The sequence below is a fragment of the Macaca nemestrina genome, chromosome 2 (assembly GCF_043159975.1).
Source record: "Macaca nemestrina isolate mMacNem1 chromosome 2, mMacNem.hap1, whole genome shotgun sequence".
NCBI classification, from domain to species: Eukaryota; Metazoa; Chordata; class Mammalia; order Primates; family Cercopithecidae; genus Macaca; species Macaca nemestrina.
In genome coordinates this window covers 37,353,708-37,379,117 of record NC_092126.1, presented here as the reverse complement: position 1 = coordinate 37,379,117, position 25,410 = coordinate 37,353,708, and the positions used below count along the sequence as shown (strand labels likewise).

Here is a 25,410-nt window from a genome sequence, read left to right as displayed (position 1 = left end):
GTCAGAGACTGTATTCGTCTCCTATTGCCACAGGAACAAATTACCACACACTTAGTGGCTTAAAATGACACAGATTTGTTCCTGAATAGTTCTAGAGTCAGAAGTCTAAAATCAAGGTGTAAGCAGAGCTGTATTCCTTCTGAAGGCTCTAAGGGAGAATCTGTTTCCTTGCTCTCTCCAGCGACTACAGGCCACCTGCATTCCTGGCCTGTGGTCCCTTCTTCTGCTTTCAAAGCCAACAAGTCAACGTCTTTTCTGTCTGACCTTCCTGTTTCCCTTTTATAAGGACCCTTGTGATTACATCAGACCACCTAGGTAATTCAGAGTAATCTCACCATCTCACAGTCATTCATTTAATCACACCTGAAGAGTCCCTTTTACCATGGGAGGTAACACATGCACAGGTTCCAGGGATTAGGATATGGACATCTTTGGCAGGGCCATTATTTAGTGTACCACAGAGATTAATTCTGGACACCCACAGATCTCAACTCAAGTTGCCAAGGGCAGTTCTCATAGGAAGTGAACCCTCCGAAAGGTCCTGAGATGTGGACTTGAAGTGACTATCTTAGATCAGGGCCAATCTGAGGGGAGTTTAAGCATCCCTGAACAAAAATTCAGCAGCCCTAGATCAGGAGATGATCAATAAATACCCGCAAAATGTTAAATGGCTAAGTGGCCTTGGCGTCGCTCCTTCGGCCTTACTTAGGTTTCGCATGTGTGAATTGAAGAACACCCACCCTAGGTACCTTCTGGGCTGTTGAGACTATCTAGTCTCCAGAACAGTGAGAGAGCAAATGTTGCTGTAAGCCGTCCAGTTTTTGGGAGTTTGTTACAACAGCCACAGGAAACGACTACAACACCCTAAGGGCTGCCTTGTGCCAGGCATTGTGTTGGCTACTGATGAATCAAGACATGAGTCCCTGCCATTGAGAAGTCCAGAGGCTAAAAGTAATTGCAAGATGAATCGTTCATGTATTCAATGAATATTTACTGCATATGTACTGTATGAGCCGAGAAAAAGAGACCCCGTCCCTGACCTCATGGCACTTACAGTCAGAGTTGTTAACAGTCCTAGAATTTACATTTGCAGTTTACAATTGTGCGGTTTACAAGCCAGGCTTCAAATACATAGTTATATGTGATAGAAGCCTGTAACAGGCATAATAATTATCAGTTCTATCGGAAGCAGGATGGGCGCCTTACATACATCATCGTGATGATTTTCAGGAGAGGTAACAAGCAGATTCTGATGAACACGTTGTGGTTTCCAAGGTGCTTTCACTGTATTCTCCACTAGATCGTCTCTGCCATCCTGATGCCCCTCCTCTCACCTGGCTGCACCTTCTCTGCTTCCCATTCCCCCCAAATTCCCCTCCACGGAGAGGCACATGGAAGTGCCCAGAACTTTGCTCCTCTCTAACACTGACTCCTGAAGACCTAATGACTCCTGTGGCTTTAGCACCACTACCTTTGGTGGGGACCCCCAAGGTTTGTATTCCAACCAGACTTGTCGGTTACAATTCTGTGCCATGCACCTCCCCACCCAGGGCCCCTAGCTCCTCACTCCCAGTGTGTCTCCCCACAATCTCCTATACATGCATGTGCGCATCTGACTTAAACTCAGTTACCTCTCATCTCTTTCCTAACTTTGTACTTTTTTTCTCTCTTTAGGATGGAAAATTTTGGAGTAATTCTTGATTCCTCTTTTTCTACTCCTATCTCCAGTATTCTGCCAGTCATCAAATCCTGTGCATGTTTAATAAATATTATTGAATTGCAGTACTGATAAAACAACCTTGTCCTGAGAGTCCACAGTTCTGAGTTTCAGCCCAGAGGCTAACTGTTTGACTATGAAATTATTTATGTAACTCATTTTGCTTGTGTGTGAAATGGGAGTTTGAGCTAGATGAGCTTTAAGGACTCTGGCAAACATTGCTGGTTGTCTACCCATTATCCACTCTCCTTTCATTCCTTAACAAAACCCTGATTCTTTCCTGGGAAGTGATATGCTCAGCCACAAACCCTGGTGCTCCCTAGCATCCAGTTTTACCCTAAGGATGGCATTTGCTGCATCCTGTGTGTCCTCCTGGTCACAGAATCATCACTGACTGTGGGTAAGTAGCTGGTTCTTCATGCAAAAGATGAAAAAGGAAGGCATCTGCTTGCTTGATGTCTCCATGGGAACATGGTGGTCTGTGCCTAGAGGCTCAGAACCTGAGAGCAGGACAGACATTGGGGTCCACTGGGTCCCTATTTCTGTCTGGCTCAGAGACCCAAACACGTGCAGGGTCTATGATTGCTACAAGATTCTCTGCCGTTGAACACACTCTGGGCCCTACTAGCCCTGGTCTCCCTTTTGGAGCTGGAAGAATAAGATGTGTGACAGACCTTCAGATATGACAGGTGCCCCTGTCCCTGGAGTCTCCTCTTCTTCAGGTTCAGCTGGACCTTCAGCCTGTCAGGGCAGGACTGGTTTCCAGACCCCACACTGTACCGGTTTCTCAAATGTATTAGATAGCAACCCTCCATCCCTGCACACCTAGGACTAGACTCCCCTCATGAGGCTGTCAATAAGGATACTTTGGGGCTGGGTGCAATGGCTCAGGCCTGTAATCCCAGCACTTTGGGAGGCCGAGGTGGGCAGATCACTTGAGCCCAGGAGTTTGAGACCAGCCTGGGCAACATGGCAAAACCCCATATCTACAAAAATACAAAAACTAGCCAGATGTGTTGACACACACCTGTAGTCTTAGATACCCCCAGTTATTTGGGAGGTTGAAGTGGGAGAATCACTTGAGCCCAGGAGGTCGAGGTTTCATTGAGCTGTAATCGTATCACTGCACTCCTGCCTGGGCAACAGAGTGAGACCCTGTCTCAAAAAAAAAAAAAAAAAAAGGAGACTCTTCATAACAATGTAAGGGCCTCCCCCAACACTTCGCCAAAGGTACAGTGCTGAGATGAAAGTTTCCCAGCTGTCTATGGAGAGTCCCTTTGGGAATGATCTCTACACAAAGGCCATAGGGAATTGTCTCCAATCTTAGCCTGAACTCAGGAAGGCTACAACATAGAAGTTCAGAAGTTCTGTTATAAGATGTCACTTAGACCCAAAATACTGAAGTGTTCCTGGGGTGCTACATGGAGAGTGCCCTGCTCAGGCTGGGCAAGTTCCCAGCACAAAGGGCTCGATGACTGCCAGAAGCTGCTCTACCCAACCTGCCTCCAGCCCCTCTGGCTGCAGCTTCCCAGCAGGGTCTAAATAAAGCTTCCCCTGTCCCCTGGATGGGGCTCAGGTCTTGCTATGGACCTGTGTGAGCGCCTTTCTCCAAACCAGGTGGAAACCCCTCTGACACTATCCCTCGGGAGCAAAGTATGAGTATTATTTTGTGTTGTTTCATCAGTCACTGGTTACCTAAGCATTGCTTTTGGAAAACTCAAAGCACCAGTCAGTTCTCACAGCTCTTTCTGCCATCACTCAGAGGACCAGGTGATTTAACTTAATTATAAGTTAAATACTCAGTATTTTGGGTCTAAATGGCATCTTAAAACAGAACTTCTGAACTTCTATGTTGTAGCCTCCCTGAGTTCAGGTCAAGATTGGAGACAATTCCCTATCGCCTTTGTGTAGAGATCATTGCTTAGCAACAGGTATCCGGGCTATGCAGGGGACTTACCAAGCTGTGGTTCCTCTCAGAATCTTCTCCACAGAAAGGAGCCAGGCTGAAGGAGGGATGGGGAGAGAAGCTGAGACTGAGCCCCAGTCCAGAAGATGCACCCTGAGCAAGGCTGGAGAAAACCCTCTGGCGTGGAGATGCCACAGCCTCAACAGCTGGCACGATGAACGAACAGAGTAGGGTGATTTCTCCTGCTCAGAGGCCAAATCAGCCAAGGAGGAGCCTTGCAGTCACCCTAGAGCCAAAGTGCCCTGTGCATATAATGTGGTAGACTCACCCCTTATCTCCAGCTGAGACCCCTGGAGATGCTTTCTGGGATCTGAGATGCTGATCACCCGAGAGCTGTGGCACCATCCACAGACTCTCCACTAGAGGTCAGCTCTGGGTGAACGCAGGGCTCTGCCCCTTCTCCTGGCTGGGAGCTGCAGGGCCTCCAAGGGGCTCAGGGCTCAGGGTTCAGGCCTCTGGCCTCTGGAAGGGGCTACGAGATAGGTGAAGTCTGAAGTGCTCCCATCTCCCTTCTTTGTACCTGCTCTGTCCTCCATAAATCAGCTCTCAGAGGCAACATGGTCTAGCACCCTTCCTCTGAATTCAGAATGACCTAATGACTCCTGTGGCTTTAGCACCACTACCTTTAGTGAGGAACCCCAAGACATGAAGCCCAGCTACCCAGGGACCCACATGTCTTGGCCAAGATACCTGCAGTGAAGAGGGAGCCCAGGGTGCAGCTGAGATAGGGAAAGTCCTATTAGACTTGTCCATGCAACCCCCAAATGTCCCTCATAGCCCTCTGGAGGTCTGTTTCCCCTTTACTCACTGGGCTAGGAGGGAGGACCTAAATGCTTGCCTGTCCCTATCTAAGAGTCATGGTTAGGAGTGGAGCTGATGGGCGCGTGGCATCTGGAGCCCTTTTTAAAAAGACAAAGTGTGACACACATTTGGGTGGTGGACTAACTGAGCTCTTACAAGAAAGCTCACTTTGTAGAACACAGAAAATTAGAGCTGCCCTAGTTAGAGGAGGGTAGACAGACTCCCAACCTCTGAGTGTCCCGCAGACACCCACCCTCCTGACCCCAGCTTTGAGCAGCCACTGAGGCACCTCTTGGAGAAGCCAAGAGTCTCAGGTACAGTTTGAAAATCATCAGGCGAGGCATCCCGAAGCCTTGGGCATCACCGTAAGCCCAGGCAGCCCCCGCTCAATGCGTGTGTTCCTATCTGATAACGGAAGGGAGTTGTGAAGCAAGAGGAGACCCTCCTCACACTGGGCAGCCATTCTGTTGACGAGATGAGCTGCATCATCCTCCAAAACCCCAGAAGAAAACACTGGCCTTCTGAGTAGATTCCTGGCAGGTGAATATGGGCAGCCCAGGGCTCTAAGCATGAGCCCCACTGCTCCCATGGCTGCTTGGCCTAGTCAGGCAGCCTCAGGGCATTGGAGGACAAGGAAGAGAGTCCTTGAGGCATAGCACCACCTCGCCTGCTGGTGGTGTGTAGCGCCATCACCGTGTGTGTGATGCAGCCAAGCCAAGGCAGGAGGGCATGTGCTCCACCCCAGCAGGGGCCATTCACCAGGAAGGTCCTTCGGGCTCAGGGATGCCATTTCGTCATATTTTTGGCAAAGACTGAACAATGTATAAAGGGACATTGTAATTGTCCACAGGAACTTCTTGAAAAGAAGAGCCAGATCTTAAAACACAAGAGCAACACACATGCATAGAACCCCCATGTTCATGCACAAACCTCACAGATACAAGATGCGCACTAGTGTGGCTTACACATGTTTGTGTCCCACACTTCAATACACTGAGGCAGTATTGCAAAACGGTCAGGAGTGTGGATGCTGAGCCTAGAGAACTCTGTTCTGTCTAGCTGTGTGTCCTCAGATAAGTTACCCCACCTCTCTGAACTTTTGTTTCCTCATTTGAAAAAACGCATACATCAGAATTATCTACCTCCAAGGTGCATTATGAGGATGGGCTGAAAAACTTACCTGCAAACTCTCAGCCTGAGATTAGTGCCTGACCACTGGAATGTGACTGTGTGTGTTTTCCCAGCATGATAGGCTAAGCCGGGGAGGAAAGACTCTGGTAAACCAGGAGGTGCTTGCTTGTCTTATGCTCTAGGTGAGGGCCCTGGCCCTGGTGGCTGTTGCTGTCTTTATGCCAGTTTTGCAACTCCAGAAGTCTATGGAGAACAAGGATCCTTAGCTCACTATGTGTCCCAAGACCTGCAGCACGTGGGCCATCAGAGGGATAGCGTTGGGGCACTTTCAGCCCATATACTGCTTGCTGGGAGGCCCAGGAGTCAATGACAAATCCCCATGGAGGCAGGCCCTGACCGCAGGGAGACAATAAGAGGGAAAGAGAGCTAGGATAAATATAGAGGAGAAACTCTAAATAGAGTGGTGACAGATGCAAAGAGAACGAGTAGACATGGTCTGTATATAGAGCTCAGCTTAGGAAGACCATACAGAGGCAGACAGCCAGAGACCCACTGACGGACAGACAGACACATAGTGAGAAAGACCATTCTCCAGGATCATGGGCTCGAGTAATTGCTCATGCACAGACACCCACACTTGAGGACAGAGGAAAAAAAGATGAAAACACAGATCCCCGTCCGCCTATGACCTTCGTGTCCACTTCGTGCCTGAACTCCCCAGAGGCCCTTTCTTCTCAGCAGCTGTGTTTCTGCCAGGCTGCTGGCCACCAGACCCACATCGTGCCCGGGCAGCAGTAGAGCCTGGAAGGAGTAGGCAGAGAGTGGGGCAGAGCAGGTCACCAGCAAGCTGAAGCAGGGGGAGGAGGAGACACAGCAGCTTCAAACAGTTCAGGGTCCAGTGTGGCCACAGGCAATTACCAAGGAGCCTTCACTTGTCAGCCCTGAATTTTAATGGTATTAATGAGACCTCATGCAATTTTCTCCCCGGATAAGGTGCTTTTCTTCTATGATTGCTGGTCCTGTGCACCTGTACCTCTCCCTTGTCCTGGCTTTGCCCACTCGGTGTCAGGGAAGGGGAGCACAGCTGACATCTTTTCTGCCTTCTTTTTATGATTGTAATTAATTCTTTGCAAGGGGGATAAATGAGTGTGCTGTCTATGTATGTAATCATCTGACATCCCATTGGTAATTTCCTGCAGGAGGAGTTGGCTGCTGTCCACCACTGCAAAATGAGGGTGCCACAGAGAGAGGGCAAAGCGGGAGAAATGAGGCTGGAGCATGCCCAGTGCAGCCGACCCTCCTCGGGCTTCCCTCTCCTTGGCAGGGAGGTCAGTCATGTCTCATGCACGCAGCTGGTATGTGTTGGACACTTTCCTCAGGCACAGGGCTGGTTGTGGTAATGGCCACATGTGGTAATGCCTCCATCATCCTGGGAATTGCTCCCAAATGTCCATATGCAAAGTGTTCTGGAGATGGGTTAACTCACCCAAAAACATCTCCTCTTGGGTTCTCTCTGGTTCCCTTTTGCCCTTTCGAGTAGTTTTTCTTGGTCTCTTTTACTGATTATGCTTTTTCACTCTTGCCCTTTAAGTGCTGGGGTTCTCCAGATGTCCCTCTTGGCCCTCTTCTCTGCTCACTGTAAAGCACTAGTTCAGGAAGTCCATCCACCCTCAACACATGTTGGGCAAGCCTGCTGGCTTGAGTCAGGCTCAGAGGAGCAGTGAGGAAAGCCCCGTCCCTGCCCACAAGGAGCTCCGTCTTCTAGGAATGCAGCCAGAAACACAACAGCAATAAAACCAATGAGCTCTGTCTTTGTGGACTATAAGAAATGCTGAGGGAGATCAAACTTTTTTTCCTTTTCTGGAAAATGAGGATTTTCGTAGAGCCTTATAGAGTTGTTGGGATTATTGAATAATGGAAAGTGCTTAGAACGGTGCCTGGGAAAATGGTGAGGGCTCAGTGAAGAAAGACACGTGAATATAATATCCTCAGCCTCTTCGGTCTCTAGCCCAGACCTTTCCCTGTGGTTGTAGATGAACGTACCTACCTCGTCCCCCAGCCACGTCCATGTGGGAATCCAGCTGGCACCTCAAATCCTACAGGTCCCAGTGGAACTTGTCTCCCACCATCTACGAGTGCTCCCCACAGTGATAGCACTGCCATTCACCCATGGCTCCAGTTGCCTGAGCTAGAACCTCGGAGCCATCTCTCACCCCCACCTAAGCAGTTATAGTGCCCTGGGAACTCTAGCGGGGTCAGGCTGAGGTATGAAAACCCCTGAACTAAAAGCATGTAGGTTCATCAAAAACTTAAGCATCAAATTAGCCTATAGGCATATACTCATAGATATTTACTCAAAATAATTGAAAATAGGTACTCAAATCTTTGTGCACAAATACTCATAGCAGCCCTATTCACGATAACCAAAAGGTTAGCCAGTGGATGAGTGGATAAATGAAAAGTGGTATGTACCTACAATGGAATATTATTCAGCCATAAAAAGGAATGAAGTACTGATACATTCTACAGCATGGATGGACTTTTAAATAGTTACACTAAGTCAAAGAAACTAGATCGAAAAGGTCACATATTGTATGATTCTAGTTATGTGAAATGTCCATATTTCATGATTCTAGTTACATGAAATGTCACCTATTGTATGATTCTAGTTATATGAAATAGGCAAATCTATTCAGACAGAAATCATATTGGTGGTTACTGAGGGTTGGGGAGAAGGAGAAATGGGAAGCAACCATTTAATGGGTAAAAGAGTTTCCTTTGGAGTAACAGGAATGTTTTGGAACTAGACAGAGGTGGTGGTTGCACAATATTGTGAATCCATAGGAATTCCATTCTGAATCCATAGGAAATCCATTTGGAATCCATAAATGCCGCTGAATTGCTCACTTTTAAATAGTGTTATGTTATAGAAATTTCACCTCAATTTTTTTAAAAAGCTGTCTTTATGCCAGCTTTCTCTGGAGAATCTGTTGATTTTGAACATAAACCCCTCTCTTCTGCCAGCCTAGAAATGCCCAGCACTTCTAGGCAAGACAGGCTCATGGTATGGAGGCTAAGTGGAAAAGATAAGGCCAGAGGATCAATACATGGCTTGTAGGAAGTCCCTTTGTTCCCCAGACCCATGCGCAGATGAGCTGGCTGCCCCCACCTGCCTCCATGGGGAGGCTGCAGTTCTGCTTGTGTTGGGTTGGGTGCCGAGGAAAGAGGGCTTTCCCTGCATGTGTACAGACACTAGCACTGAGGCCTGACCCCAGCAACACAAAGGCTTAGAGCAGCCCTGCCACTCTCTGATCCTCAAAGCAGGAGGCAACTCCATCCTATCCTAAGAGCTGCTGAGAGAGACAGTTGGAGGAACCCTGCTGCCCTGGGCTCAGTTGCTTCCACTCAGAGTTCCAGAAGCAGTCCGACTCTAGAAGCTCCCAGACTTAGGAGCAGAAGAATGGGTTCTATGGGGCCACTCCTCTAGAATGTGCCTACAGGGGCTGGGACATACACTAGCAGGGAGGGAGGGGCTCTGGCCAAAGCAGCAGGCCAGAGACTACAGCCAGGGACCCTCCCAGCACACCAGACAGCCTTACTCAACACCTAGCCTGATCACAGATAAAAATGCCCTGCCTGAAGAAGCCCTGAAGAGCTCACATTAGGAAGGTTGGTCAGGGGATGCTAATGATAATTCAGTCCCCAAAGCACGGCAGGTTGCAGAAGCCAGGGAAAGCAGCCCAGGAAAGGCAGGTGAAATGAGGTGTTTTTCAGCTCAAGGGAGCCTTTGCTTACCAGCGCCCCTTCCTTTCAATGCCAAGCTCACGTACTATAGGGGCTTGTAGCAAGGGATTAATTAACTTTCAAAAGACTGGACTCTACCCTGGGCGCTCACACCCATTAGCGACTCAGGCACTTGCTCTACCAGTGAGGCCCGGGGCTGGAAGCTCTGGTCTGTCTGTCCTGCTTGCTCCACCCCTGTCTGCCCAACTCTCCTAGCCTCTGGGTTCTAGATGATGATCGATTCTCTGCTGGTCTCTGATTTCATTTTATCATCCCACTTTACCTTCTTTGCAGCATTTTCCTTTTTTTTTTTTTTTTTGAACAATCCCTGTTGTTATTCTGACTAGGGAGGGGAAAGGAAAGTTGCAAAGCAGTGGGGAGGGTCTATGCGTCTCTCTCTGTATAGTTCTTCTGATTGCACACACACAGACCCTTCATCTGGAGACTCTGGGATAGTGATAAGATCCACTCAGATTTTTATATTACGTTTTCCCAAACCATTGAAGTCTTATTGATTCTCCTCTTAAACATTTTTCCTTCCGTTCTCCTCCCCACCCCATACACCTGGTTCAGGCTCTTTTGACTCTCCGCTGAATCATTGCAGCAAGCAACAGCCTTCTAACCCACCTCCCTGTTGCAGCTGGTTCCTCCCCAGTCCACCCCAGCCAAAATCCGAGCAGTTCCCTTGCCTGCTCTGGTGATACTCAGAGTGTGGCTCCTGGGCCACCAGCATAAGCATCCCCAGGGAACGGGTTAGAAATGCAAATTCTCCAGATACATCTCAGACCTATGGATTCAGAAACTTTGGGGGAAGGCCCAACAATTTGTGTTTCCTTAAGTTCTCCAACTGGTTGTTACCTGCTAAAATGGAAAAAACAGTGACCTAGTTAACAGTCTTCACTGAGTCCCACTACCAGGGCCAGATTCCTTAGGCCAACCTGCAGGACCTCTGGGACCTACTCCGTGCCTGTCCTCTGAGTCCTGAGTCCTGAGTCCTCCTCCCTGCCCTTTCCACCAGCCCCTTCCCAGCACACCTTGCTTCAGCTATTCCCACCTGCAAGTGGTTCCCAGAACAGGGGCTGGTTTAAGACACTGTGCCATTTCCCTCATGCCCAGATGCCCTTGTCATCTGCCCACAGAACCCACTGGCCACTCCCTCTCTGGGTGCCCATCACCCCCTGACTAGCCCACATCCCCGTTGTACTTAGCTGTCAGCCTATTGCTCTCTGTCTCTAGACTTCAGGCTCTTTGAGGACAGGGTCACATGTTTGCACTTCAGAACCCTAGTACCCTGCATATATGTGGCACCTGATTCAAAGCCAGGACTTCAGCACTGCCCATCAGTCATCACAAGATCCCTGGACACACACCAGCATACAGGCATGGGGGCTTCTTTTTACTGTTGGGTTTACTGTTACTACAGTGGAATTACTGGGCCCCTGGAGGTCTCATAGCAAGCTCACTGAGCTCACCTGGACCCATGCTCATGATGGCATGTCTTCTGCACAGCATTCAGTATATGTAGAAAGAACAGTAAAGTTGGAGTCTGATGACCTGTGTTGAATTATAGTTCTACTACTTTCTAGCCCTTTGATCTTAAAAAAAAAGAAAAAACACTCCAAGACTCAGTTTTATCATGTGTAAAATGGGCTCTTAAGAAAACCTCCCAGGAATTGTTGTACTAATTTAGATAAATATACGTCTTAGTTTGAGCCTCCCTGAAAGCAGAGCCTGAGACAAGGATTTGGGTACAGGAAATTTATTTAGGAAGTGATCCTAGGGAGTAGGAGAGAGAAGATTTGGTAAAGGCAAGACAGAAAACAGGAAACACCAGTATAACTATTGCTGTAAGGAGTGGGACTATGTCTTGCGGAACCTCTGAGAAGTACACAAAATGCTGCCTAACTCCCACCCTACCCCCACTGAACTATCATCCAAAATATAGAAAGTGGGGGCCAAGAGTGGTGGCCCATGCTTGTAATCCCTGCACTTTGGGAGGCTGAAGCGGGAGGATCACAAGATCAGGAGTTTGAGACCAGCCTGGCCAATATGGTGAAACCCCGTCTCTACTAAAAAGACAAAAATTAGCTGGGCATGGCGGTGGGCACCTGTAGTCCCAGCTACTCAGGAGACTGAGACAGGAGAATTGCTTTGACCCAAGAGGCAGAGGTTTCAGCGAGCCGAATTCACACCACTGCACTCCAGCCTGGGTGACAGAGAGAGACTCAGAGAGAGAGAGAGAGAGAGAGAGAGAGGAAGAAGAAGAAGAAGAAGAAGAAGAAGAAGAAGAAGAAGAAGAAGAAGAAGAAGAAGAAGAAGAAGAAGAAGAAGAAGAAGAAGAAGAAAAGGAAGGAAGGAAGGAAGGAAGGAAGGAAGGAAGGAAGGAAGGAAGGAAGGAAGGAAGGAAGGAAGGAAGGAAGGGAAGGAAGGAAGGAAGGAAGGAAGGAAGGAAGGAAGGAAGGAAGGAAGGAAGGAAGGAAGGAAGGAAGGTCATTTATCACAGTTCCCACTTCCCATAGGTTAAGGGCTGATATGGCCATTAACTCTCTCCTTCTTTCTTCCAGACTGCACTTCAGAGTTGCTCTTGTTTGCAGGTGTGTGGGTTTCTGAAACTTCAGGGAAGGCCTGAAGCAGAGAAGCAGAAAAGTACAAGGTGCACTAAAGGTGGGACTGTCAGCTTGAGTCTGAGCTCACGTGGAACTTTTCACTACTGCTGCAACCAAAATCAGGTGGGCAAGGGGTGTGAAGTGGGGCTCTAAACACACCTGCCACAGTCTGTGAACATACACTCCCATAGAACATTGCGATTGCCTATAATGTGCTTTTCGGAATTAGGATTGCCTGTTTAGTGATCACTGCCTGCTACTTGGCAGTGGTTTCCCTGATGGCAGGGACAATGTCTGTCTCACTCATCACTATATCCCCAATACTAACAAGGCTACAGTAACCAAAAAAGCATGGTACTGGTACCAAAACAGAGATATCGAGCAAAGGAACAGAACAGAGGCCTCAGAAATAACACCACACATCTACAACCATCTGATCTTTGACAAACCTGACAAAAACAAGAAATGGGGAAAGGATTCCCTGTTTAATAAATGGTGCTGGGAAAACTGACTAGCCATATGTAGAAAGCTGAAACTGGATCTCTTCTTTATGTCTTATACAAAAAGTAATTTAAGATGGATTAAATACTTAAATGTTAGACCTAAAACCATAAAAACCCTAGAAGAAAACCTAAGCAATACCATTCAGGACAGAGGCATGGGCAAGGAATTCATGACTAAAAATAGCAATGACAACAAAAGCCAAAATAGACAAATGGGATCTAATTAAACTAAAGAGCTTCTGCGCAGCAAAATAAACTATCATCAGAGTGAACAGGCAACCTACAGAATGGGAGAAAAATTTTGCAATCTACCCATCTGACAAAGGTCTAATATCCAGAATCTACAAAGAACTTAAATAAATTTACAAGAAAAAAGCAAACAATCCCATCAAAAAGTAGGCAAAGGATATGAACAGATATTTCTCAAAAGAAGACATTTATGCAGCCAACAGACACATGAAAAAATGCTCATCGTCACTGGTCATCAGAGAAATGCAAATCAAAACCACAATCAGATACTATCTCACACCAGTTAGAATGGCAATCATTAAAAAGTCAGGAAACAACAGATGCCAGAGAGGATGTGGAGAAATGGGAATGCTTTTACACTGTTGGAGGGCTGTAAACTAGTTCAACCATTGTGGAAAACAGTGTGGCGATTCCTCAAGGATCTAGAACTAGAAATGCCATTTGATCCAGTGATCCCATTACTGGGTATATACCCAAAGGATTATAAATCATAGTCCTATAAAGACACATGCATACTTATGTTTATTGAGGCACTAGTCACAATAGTAAAGACTTGGAACCAACCCAAATGTCCATCAATGATAGACTGGATTAAGAAAATGTGGCACATATACACCATGGAATACTATGCAGCCATAAAAAAAGATGAGTTCATGTCCTTTGGGACATGGATGAAGCTGGAAACCATCATTCTCAGCAAATTATCGCAAGGACGGAAAACCAAACACTGCATGTTCTCACTCACAGGTGGAAGTTGAACAATGAGAACACTTGGACACAGGGTGGGGAACATCACACACTGGAGCCTGTCGTGGGGTGGGGGGATGGGGGATTGATAGCATTAGGAGAAATACCTAATATAAATGATGAGTTAATGGGTGCAACAAACTAACATGGCACATGTATACATATGTAACAAACCTGCATGTTGTGCACATGTACCCTAGAATTTAAAGTATAATTTAAAAAAAAAGAAAAGAAAATGTGACACATATACACTATGGAATACTATGCAGCCATCCAAAAGGATGAGTTCATGTCCTTTGCAGGGACATGGATGACACTGGAAACCATCATTCTGAGAAAACTCACAAGGACAGAAAACCAAACACCGCATGTTCTCACTCATAGGTGGGAACTGAACAATGAGAACACTTGGACACAGGGCGGGAAACATCACACACCGGGGCCTGTTGTAGGGTGGAGGACTGGGGGAGGGATAGCATTAAGAGAAATACCTAAGGTAAATGACTAGCTAATGGGTGCGGCAAACCAACATAGCACATGTATACCTATGTAACAAATCTGCACGTTGTACACATGTACCCTAGAACTTAAAGTATAATAATAATAATAAAGAAAACTCTGCAATGCAGACATTCTCAAAGATTTTTGTTGGATGACTGGATGAGTAAAAGTATCTTTCCCATAACGGATACTCAGGATGATCAGCCACAACATTGTTCAGACTTTATGAATTGAAGGAGAGAATGCACCATTTACTCATGAAATTACAGAGAATCATACAAGATGAACACGTTGGAATTCCTTTTCCATTCAGGATGGAATACCAGAAACCAGGTTTGCTCTCTGAGCTGAAACAACTAAAAGTCCAGACAACATATACAAAACAATGGTACTTGGGACATTGGGCACTGGGTAACAAAGAAGGGTTATCCCTGAGAGGCCGAAAACAACTTTGGCCATCCTATGATCATCCAAGTTTAATGCTTGGAGAAAGTTTCCAGGCAACAGTGGGAAGTGCTAGCTGGTGAGAGGAGGAAAAGCAGAGAAGCAGGGGAGGGGAGAATCACAAAGGGACAGGAGGAAATTCTTTGGGGTGATAGGTATGTTCACTATCTTGATTGTGGAGACGATTCCATGGGTGTATACATATGTCAAAACATCAAACATCAAATTATATGCTTTTTTTTTTTTTTTTTTTTTTTTTTGAGACAGAGTCTCGCTCTGTCGCCCAGGCTGGAGTGCAGTGGCCGGATCTCAGCTCACTGCTTTACGCCGTTCTCCTGCCTCAGCCTCCCGAGTAGCTGGGACTACAGGCGCCCGCCACCTCGCCCAGCTAGTTTTTTTGTATTTTTTAGTAGAGACGGGGTTTCACCATGTTAGCCAGGATGGTCTCAATCTCCTGACCTCGTGATCTGCCGTCTCCGCCTCCCAAAGTGCTGGGATTACAGGCTTGAGCCACCATGCCCGGCCCAAATTATATGCTTTACAGTATGCATTTTATTGGATGTGTTCATACCTCAATAAGGCTGGTTTTTTAGAAAAGATGAGGGTGTTGGTATTTCTGTCCAGGTAACAGAGGATAACGTGCATTAGACAAATACACAGAACTCGTTAAAGAGTATGTAAGTAGGCCAGGCACGGTGGCTCACACCACTAATTCCAGCACTTTAGGAGGCAGGGCAGGGAGGATTGCTTGAGCCCAGGAGTTCAAGACCAGCCTGGGCAAGAAGGTGAGACCCCATCTCTACAAAAATAATTTTAAAAATTAGCCAGGCATGGTAGCACATGCCTGTAATACCAGCTATTCAGGAGACTGAGGCAGGGGGATCACATGAGTCCAGGAGTTCAAGGATGCAGTGAGCTGTGACCATGCCACTGTACTCCAGCCTGATATTCATTCCTTTCCTTTCCTTCCCGATGCTTTGTCTTGAAGAGAGAGAAGTAGTGGAGCCTACAGAGTTGCTTAGGCCCCTAGCAGAATGCTTCTTCCCAAATTGCCACTTCCCTAGCATGGCCTCCTATTATCTAAATTAAGGAATACATGGAATCAAGTTAAAACTGCATTGCAATGGTTGTACCCCTGCACGCACGTACACACACACACACACACACACACACACACACACACATAGGTCTCTCAGATCTCTCCACAGGCCACTTGCTCACTGTTTCCCACTCCCCTTTGGAGTCTCTGGCTAGTCTTCCTCCAGCCAAGTGTGAGCTTCCTTGGAAAGAAACACAGATCCCCTCAGAGGGGCTAGGGTGAGGCTGAGCCCCTGAGGGTCTGAGGTGTACACTGCAGACGGGAGCAAACAATCCCAGAAACGGACACAAACATCCGTAAGGATTTAGATGTGTTTAATGGAAAAGCAAAACCATGACTGGAAAAAAGAGGTAAATATATCTTTTTAAAATCACTTGTTGGTTAAGCCTTTCTAAACATGCAGTAAAGGCATAAACCTCAAAGGACAACGATTGTTTAGATCAATGCTAAAAATGAAAAAGGCTGGAGCAAGTGTGAATGTTGAGAACCACACACACCTGATAGACATTTCCTTGAAAGGACATGGCACTGTTTGATTAATTGGATCAGAGCGAGGACTCAAGCATCCACAGGGGCTGGCCAGGCATAGGGGGAAGCAGGAGCAGGGAGCTGTGCACAGGTGTGTGAGGGAGACTGACCAGGGGGAGGACACCACCAACTAAAGGAGATAGTGCCTCACCCTCTACACCTAACAACTGTGACTAAAGCTAGGAAGGAATGAGGGGGCCTCAGCTCTTCAGATCAGCTGTTAGATCTTCAGATGCTCGAGAACTGAGTGTAAAACCTCCTGGCTTATATTTTTCACAGGAGATAAAACAAGGTGCAGACCAAAGAAACCAAGTCTTCAGGCTGGACTATGGGTCTTGGTTGTCTTGGCCCTGTGGGGCAGAAGGGATGAAGAAGGGCAGAGAAGGGCAGAAACAGCCCTCTGAAAACTGAGTGGGGACATAGGAGTACACAGCCACCACCCATCTGTTGAGAGGGTTTTGAATGTTACAATATATAAATTGAAATTTGCAGCTGCCCTCAGCTTGCACTCCCCAACCCTTTCCACCACCATTCTTCCTTAAATAACACAGAAGGTTGATGAGTAACTTCCAGACAAGGACCAGCACAGGACCTTGACAAAAGTGCACCAAGAAACAAGATGAAAGGAGAAAAATATGATGGAAGATGTTGAAAAATATTAAATTATGTGTACACCCCTCCACTGCTGAACTCCTTCTCCTCTGAGGTGTACTCATTTGAACCTTTTCCCTGAGGTCGGCCCTCGTTGCTTTAGGAGAGTCAGCTTGGAGGGACCTGTGAGCAAAGAAGACAAAATCTTGGCTTTGAGTTCTAAATCAGTGTTTCTCAACTTTAATGTGCTAAGGAACAACCTGGGGATCAAGAGCTCCCAGGAAATGTTCAGGCTGCTGGCTGGCTGACCACACTGAGTGGTAAGAATCCAAGGTCGGATGTAGGACAGGAAAGAAGAGAAAGAGGTGGGGCACGGTGGCTCACATCTGTAATCCCAGCACTTTGGGAGACCAAGGTGGGCGGATCATCAAGTCAGGAGATCAAGATCATCCTGGCTAACACGGTGAAATTCCGTCTCTACTAAAAATACAAAAAATTAGCCAGGCATAGTGGTGGGCTCCTGTAGTCCCTGCTACTCGAGAGGCTAAGGCAGGAGAATAGTGTGAACCGGGGAAGCAGAGCTTGCAGTGAGCTGAGATTGCACCACTGCACTCCAGCCTGGGCGACAAAGAGAGACTTCATCTCAAAAAAGAAAAAAAAAAAACAAAAGAAAAGAAAAGATAAGAACATGTGCTCCTACCCCACTTTCCAAAATGTAATGGCAGAAGAGGAGACAGAAGAGCAAGATAAATATCAGACCCTGAAAGGGGTCACTGGACTGTGTACCCTGGGCACCTGGAAGGCAGGAGTGTTAGAGATCCCTAGGGAGTAACTTGGGGATCTGAGCCTCAAATGCTCAATGTCCTGGCCCAGGAGACAGCAATCTGCAGGCTAGTGGAGGACAGTGGATGGGGTATCCATGAGACAGCTGGGAGGTGCCTCTAATTTTTCCTTCTGGAAGGAAAGGGAAGGAGAAAAAGAGCAAGTGCACCAGTGTCCTCATCTGTCATAGGAGGTGATGGGCATTGTCTAACACTTGAAACGTGCTGTGGAAAAACACTTGACAACCCAGCTACTGAATTACTTAGTGCAGTTTTTGTACAATTTTTGTGTGACTTCCTGAGTGTCTGCTTCCACCCCTATAACCACAACCTGGATTTTGTATATGTCATTCTCATGAATCAATTTTGCTATGCATGTGTCCCTTAGCAAAAAAAAAAAAAAAAAAAAGCATTGATTTGCATGTTTTTAAAGTTCGTGTACATGGTATCATATTGTACATAAATATTCTATAGATTGCTGTCTTTGTTCAACATTATGTTTATGAGAGTCATCCCTGTCAATGTGTGTAACTAGTTCATTAACTTTTATCATTTTATAGTATGTATAGTGCATTATCAATTTTTCTGTTGATGGACATACAGATTGTTTCCAGGTGTTTGCTATTATAAATATGCTACTGTGAACATTTATAATCTCCCGGTATATATATAAGAGTTTCTTTATTGCTGAGTGGAAGAATTTGATGGGCCATAGGGTACACACATCTTCAATTTAAAATAACTTGTCAAAGTGACTGAATTAATTCATACCTACAGCAATGACGCGTAAGTGTTCCAATGACTCCACATCCTCAATAATTCTTTTTTCTATAGATATCACCTTTACTTATACATTCATCAGTTGATGGACTTTGGGCTGTTTCCACTTTAAGGCCACTATCAATAATACTGCTATGAACATCCTTGTATAAATTTTGTGTGAACATCTGTTTAAATTATTTGGGGTATATACCTAGGAGAAGAATCTCTGGCCCACATGGTAACATTATATTTAACCTATTGAGAAAGTCTCATACTGTTTTCCAAAGTGGCTGCACCATTTTACATTCCCACCAACAGTGTATGAGGGTTCCAAACTCTCCCTGGCCTCATCAGCACCTGTTATCTGGGTTATTTTTTATTATAGCCACCCAAGAGGGTATAAAATGGTATGTCACATGGTTTTGATTTTCATTTCCCTAGTGACTAATGATGCTGAGCATCTTTTCATGTGCTTTTTGGCCATTTGCACATCTTCTTTAGAGAAATGCTATTCAGATCTTTTGCCCATTTTAAATTGGGTTATATGTCTTCTAAGTTTATAGGTTCTTTATTCTTTTTTTCCATTAGTTATTGGGGTACAGGTGATGTTTGGTTACCTGAGTAAGTTCTTTAGTGGTGATTTGTGAGATTTTTGTGCACCCATCACCTGAGTAGTATTTGTGGTCTTTTATACCTTGTCCCCTCCCACTCTTCCCCCCAAGCCCCCAAAGTCTGTTGTATTATTCTTACGCCTTTGTGTCCTCATAGCTTAACTCCCACATATCAGTGAGAACATACGATATTTTGTTTTCCATTCCTGAGGAGTGTAAACTAGAACAGCCACTGTGGAAAATAGTGTGGAGATTCCTTAAAGAACTAAAAGTAGGACTACCATTTTATCCAGCAATTCCACTACTGGTTAAGAAGTCATTATTTAAAAAAGATACTTGCACATGCATGTTTATAGCAGCATAATTCACAACTGCAAAATCGTGGAACCAACCCCAATGCCCATCAATCAACGAGTAGATAAAGAAATTGTGGTGTGTGTGTGTGTGTGTATACCTACCCCACTTCCCAAAATGTAATGGCAGAAGAGGAGACAGAACACACACACACACACACACACACACACACACACACACACACAATGGAATACTATGCAGCCATAAAAAGGAATGAATTAACAGCATTTCCAGTGACCTGGACGAGATTGGAGACTATTATTCTAAGTGAAGCAACTCAGTAACTCTTAAAATTCTGTTTAATTTTTGCCATCCTGGTGGTGTGAAATTTTATCTGATCACAATTTCATTTTGTGTTTTTGGTAGACTGTCACTTTGGTGGCCTCCAGGGAATCACACTTTCCAGCATTCTTGCTCTCATTTAAACCCCTCTCCTTAAACCTAGGTGATCTCTGTGATCTGCCTTAACCAGTACAATATGGCAGAAATGACACAGGGCAAGAGCTGGGTCTAAGCCTTGAGAGACCGCATGGGAAAACCACAGTGAGAGGCCACTTGGAGAGGTGACGTGGGGAAGGAGAGGCTCCAAGACCACGTGGAGAAATGAGGAACCTAACCCAAACCTCTAACAGCAGCCGCAGCCAGATACTTGCATTGAGCCATTCCAGCTGTCTTCCTGCTGCTAGCCATCCAATCTAAGGTGCCAGGCATGAGAAGAAGCCACATTGCCCCTGCAGACTCAGCAGATGTTGTGTGGAGCAGAGATAAGCTGTCCCCACTAAGCCCTTTCCAAATTTCTAACCCACAGAATAGTGAAAAAGAGTAAAAGAGTGGTTTCTTTGAGCCACTAGACAACAAGTGATAACTGAATGATCTGCCCTCTGGTATGGTGGAGCACCTTTTTGTATATGCATTGACCACTTGCTTTGCTTTACTCTTTTGTAAATTACTTATTTATATCTTCTTTTTTTCTTGGATTGTGTTTTGCTTTTCTGTTCGTAGAGGTTATTTATATAATCTGGATTTGAATCCTTTATTGTTTGGGTATATTACAAATATCTTCTCTGGCTTATCAATTCACCTTTGTATGATCTTTTGACAATCACAAGTTTTTAATTGCAATTGAATTGAAATCACCAATCTTTCTTATTAGATTTTGTGCTTATTGTGTTTTGCATCAGGAATCCTTCTCAACCCTAAAGCCATGAAAAATTTCTCTATATCTCCTTCTAAAATATTGAATGTGTTTTTTAAAATTTTTGTTTTAAATTGACCTAGAATAGTTTTTGGTTATATTGTCAAGTAGGAATTGAATTTCACTTTATTTCCATATAAATAACAATTGACTTCATATTGTTAATTGAATAGCCTTTCCTTTTTCCATTGATCAAAAATGTCACCTCTACCACAAAGCAACTTTCCCATACATGTCTGACTCTTTCTGAGCTGCATGCTCCATCAGTCTATTTGCTCCGCCCCACACCAATAGCAAACTGTCTCTATTACTGTAACTTTTTAAGAATTATTGTTATGTGCTAGGATGAGTTGCCACCACTTATCCTTCCTCAAAGTCAGTTTGACTATTCTTGGCCCATTCTTATCCCATTATCTGGGATGAATGTTCTTCCACGTAAATTATACAATCAAGCCAGCAAATTCCAAAGTTAACCCTATAAAGAATCTGATTTATAGAATACTTTGAGGATAATTTGTATTTATGATATTGAGTTTTCCTATCCACGAATGTGATGTATCATTCCATTTATTTAGGAACCTTTCAATGTGTTTGAATAAAGTTTAATAATTTCTTCAGAAAGGTCACAAACATTTGTTCTTAGATTTATTCTTTTATATCTTACATTTTTGTTGTTGTTCCCACTGAAATTTGTATTTTTTAAATTGCATTTTCTGACTATTTGTTGCTGGTAAATAGGAGTGCATCTAATTTTTGTACATTTGTGTCTAACAGCCATCCATCATATTAATTATAATGTTTTTATGTAGATAATTACGTAACTTTCAAATAGTAATTTTCTTTTCTTCTGTTACAATTACCTTTTCTTTTGCTGGTCTTCATGTGTGAACCACAACCTCTTGTAAAATGTTAAATAAAAGTGGTGATGGGGCATCCTTTTCCCATTCCTAATTTTAAATGTATTGCTTCTAATGTTGCACCAGATTTCACGATGCTTCCAGTAGGTGTTTTGAACATACATACATACATATATACATATTCTGTATGATTTTTGTAGGATTTTTAATATATGCATGATGATTATATGTTTTCACCCCTTTAACCTGTGAGTGTAGTAAATTTCATAAATAATTTTACAACATTGTCAGTCACGCATCCTTGGGATAAAACTAACTTGATCATGCTGTATTTTTTCCTACTTGCCTTTGGGTTCAGATTTCTAGTATTTTGTTTAAATTTTCAACCTATTTTCTTGAGTGCTACTGGCTCGTAATTTTTCTTTCTTTTACAGTCTTTATCTTGTTTAGTATTGAGGTGATACCAGTCTCATTAATGAGTTGGGGGATTAGTCCCTTTTCCCCACCCTTTTCTCTGGAACAGCTGATGTTACAGAAAAGCTTGATAGACTTACTATAAAATCCCCTGAGCTTGGTTTGGCTTTTTGTTCTTAGGTTTTCTTAGTTGATAGATTTTAAGTTACTGATTCAATTACAGTCGATGGTCATTATTTGCAAACTCTGTATTTGCCAATTTGACTACTTGCTAAAATGCATTTGTAATCCCCAAATCAATATTTGTAGTGCTTTTGTGGTCATTTATAAACATGTTCAAAGTGGTGAAAAATTTGAGTCACCCAACACACATACTCCCAGCTGAAGTTGAACAAGGTGATGCCCTACCTTCTTGTCTCAACCGTCATACTATAAACAAATACCTTTTCTGTAATCAATTTAGTACCACATTTTTCACATTTGGGGGTTTTTGGTTGCTGATTTTGCTGTTTAAAATGGCCACTAAGCATGGCATTAAAGTGCTGTCTAGTGTTTCTAAGTGCAAGAGAGCTGTTATGTGCATTACAGAGAAAATACATGTGTTAGATAAGCTTCATTCAGGCATGAGTTGTAGGTTGTTGGCTGTGAGTTCAGTGTTACTAAATCAACAAAATAGTACATCCAAAAAAAAAAAAGGAAGAGGAAATTCATTGATCTGTGTGTGATGCTGCCCCAGAAAGTGCTAAAGTAACATCTATAACGCTTAATGAAGTTATAGGAAAGATGGAAAGAAGCTAAATTTGTGGATTCATGTCACTACAATGGATTTTTTAAAAAAGCTTAGTTACAGCATTGTTGTAAGGCTGAAAGGAAAAGAAAATATAGTCATGTCATCTATGTCAAGAAAATGTTAAACCCTTGCCATTGGATTACACATTTCAAAAGACAACACATTGTAAAAAATGTTAAAGTTGCAGATAAGACAGGTTCTGCAGAGCAGGAACCTGTAGAAGAAATTTGAAAACACCTGCCAAGTGTTATACAGGAAAATGATCACCTGGCAGAGCAGGTTTTCAATGTTGATGAGACCAGCTTGTTTAAAAAGGACAATGGTGAATGAATGTATATACTGCAAATGGAGTTTTAGTTGACAAGAATGCTGGACCAAAGGCTCACAGGAACCTAACCCTCTGTCTTCCCTGTTCAGTATTCACTATTTCAGTGTTTATGGCAACTTTATAGAACACAAATACCATGACAACTAGAATTAGCTGAACTTAAATGATTATTAGACAATTTTGATTTTCTGTTTCTTCTTGTGTCAGTATTGGTGAGTGCCATTTTCCAATAAATTGACAGTTTTGTCTAAATTTTCAAATCAATAAGAATAAAGTTATTCATAGCATGTGCTTATTATCTTTTAAATATCTGCAGAGTCTGTAATTGTTCTCTTTTTAATTAATAATATTGTTTATTTGTGCCTCTTACTTTTTTCTTGATCATTCTTACCTAAATTTTATCTATTTTGGTCGTCTTTCCAAAGAACAATGCTTGATTTTGTCATCTGAAGAATACTATATAAGAAGAACCAATCTTACAACCTTTTAAGATTGGTATTTTCACATAACATAATGCCCTGGAGGTTCATCTAAGTTGTTGCGTGTATCAATTGTTTGCTTATTTTTCTTGCTGAGTAGTATAAAGAGGTACAAATATACCACAGTATGTTTAACCATTCACCTACTAAAAGACATTTTGGCTGTTTCCAGGTTTTGGCTATTACAAACAAAGCTGCAATGCATGTCATGTGTAGGTTTTCATGTTAACACGTTTTCATTTTTCTGTAATAAATGTCCTAGAGTGTGATTGCTGTCTTAGAGTAAGTATGTATAAATATAGTTTTACTTATTTTCTAATTCTTACACCTTTAAATATTACTCATATCTAATCACATTGGCTAATACCTCAAGGACCATGTTAAATCATATTGAAGTTAGTGGGCATCTTTGCTTTAGCAAGAATGCCTCTAGTTTTTCCCCATTGAGTAAGAGTCTGGCTTTTGGATTTGAGCTTTATATGGTTTATTATGTTAGGGAAGTATCCATCTGTATGCGTTTCTTGAGCTTTGTAAAAAAGTACCACAATCTGGGTGGCCTCAAGCAACAGAATTTGTTCTGCAGGCTAGAAGCTTGAGATCAAGGTCTTAACAGGGCCAGGATCCCTCTAAAATCTGTAGGAGTGAATCCTTCCTTACCTCCTTCTAGCTTCTGGTGTTTTGCTGGCAATCCTTGATGTTCCTTGGTTTGAAGCTGCATCCTTCAGTCTCTGCCTCCACTGGCACATAGCATTCTCCCCCACTCCTTGTGTCTGTGTCTCTGTGCCTCTCCTTTTTCTATAATGACACCTGTCATATTGGCTTAAGGGCCCACCCTACCCCAGTATAACCTTATCTTAACTGATTATATCTGCATTGATCTTCTTTCCAAATAATGTCATTCTGTTGCTGCCTCCCTTTGTATGCTGTTCTTAAGGATACATGAAGCTTAAATTTTTTGCATGTATTTGAATAATTTGATAGTTTTGCTTAGAAGCCATGAGGATTTGTGTGTGTGTGTGTCTTTAAAAGTCTAGTAGTAGTTTTACTAGTATATGTCTCAGGTTTGCGATTTTATAATTCTGGAGTAAGTTTCCAAGTATGTGTGCTGGCAGACAATTCTCCATGGATTGTTCATGGTTCCATCAGATTGTGAGTGAGGCACTTATTATTATTTGCTCAGTCTGTCTTTTCAAGGGAGTTTGTATAGCAAACAGCCTCAGAAGATAGAGATGGTATCTTGTCCAAAACCAAGGAAAGACAAGCTTACTGTGTAATATAATGGAGCAAAGGGAAGAAATGCTTCCTACCCATTATAAAAGATTTGGGTTCCCTAAGTGCAGGGCTCTCTCCTATAACATTGTGCTAATGTCCTCTGGCCCTCTTTACATTGCTCTGTGAACACTGGGGCTTGGGGAAAAAAGTATAAAAATGACATTACTTGTGTACTGCTATTGCTGTGAGTAATGTATTTTATTTTCTCTCTGACTTAGGAGTCTCTCCTTTTCTGCTGATATCCACACAACCGTGGCAAGCTAATTTGTTAGCTTATAAGTAGAATAAAATATAAGGCCCTTCACAGTTCTCGACAATATGATGGGCCATTTCAATTATTTCATTTTCTTTTATATCAGGACAACTTTCTTGGAAACTGTTTTAAGTTTTTGTTTTGCTCCTATGCTTTGTTTTTCTTTTTCCAGGGACTCCAATTATATGCAGACTGAACTTTCTTTGACCATCTTCCATTTTTATCACTTTTTTTCAAAATTATTTTACTTCTTTCATTATTTCATTTTTATTATTTTGGGTTTTTTCTGCCCTTCAGTTTTTAAGAAATTTTTCATTCAAATGTATTTCTTCTTGCATAACTAGTAATTTATTCTTTATTTATAAAATGCTATTGCCTTTTTCTTCCATTTCTTTCCTCAGTTTAATCAACTCTTATTACATTTTCTTCTCACATTTTATTCATTTCTGTTTTTAGTTTTTGAATTTCTGATTCCAGCACTTTGGAGTCTTCAGATGGCTTTTGAAGTGTGTTTAATTCAGAAGGAAACATTTTGTTATTAGTTTCTTCTACTTGGTGGGTTTTGTCAGGAGGAGAATTTCTATTTGCTAGTAGTCTTGCACAGCATT

The 25,410-nt window shown here is 43.6% G+C and overlaps 2 long non-coding RNA genes across 3 annotated transcripts in view; both read left to right on the top strand.

Moving 5' to 3' along the window:
* The window catches only part of LOC139361878 (uncharacterized), a 38,248-nt gene extending 36,491 nt beyond the window's left edge, over positions 1-1,757 (top strand). The window contains exons 3-4 of one of the 2 annotated variants that reach the window (XR_011619716.1): positions 1,231-1,491; positions 1,675-1,755. This is a non-coding gene — a long non-coding RNA (uncharacterized lncRNA). Of the gene's footprint in view, positions 1-1,230; positions 1,492-1,674 lie in introns of both variants that reach the window. The other variant, XR_011619717.1, reaches the window with a different exon arrangement.
* A 164-nt stretch (positions 1,758-1,921) lies between these two features.
* Positions 1,922-22,541, top strand: LOC105469897 (uncharacterized). The gene is made up of 3 exons (XR_011619714.1): positions 1,922-2,117; positions 11,963-12,127; positions 19,660-22,541. It is a non-coding gene; the product is annotated as an uncharacterized lncRNA (long non-coding RNA).
* Positions 22,542-25,410: the final 2,869 nt, after the last annotated feature.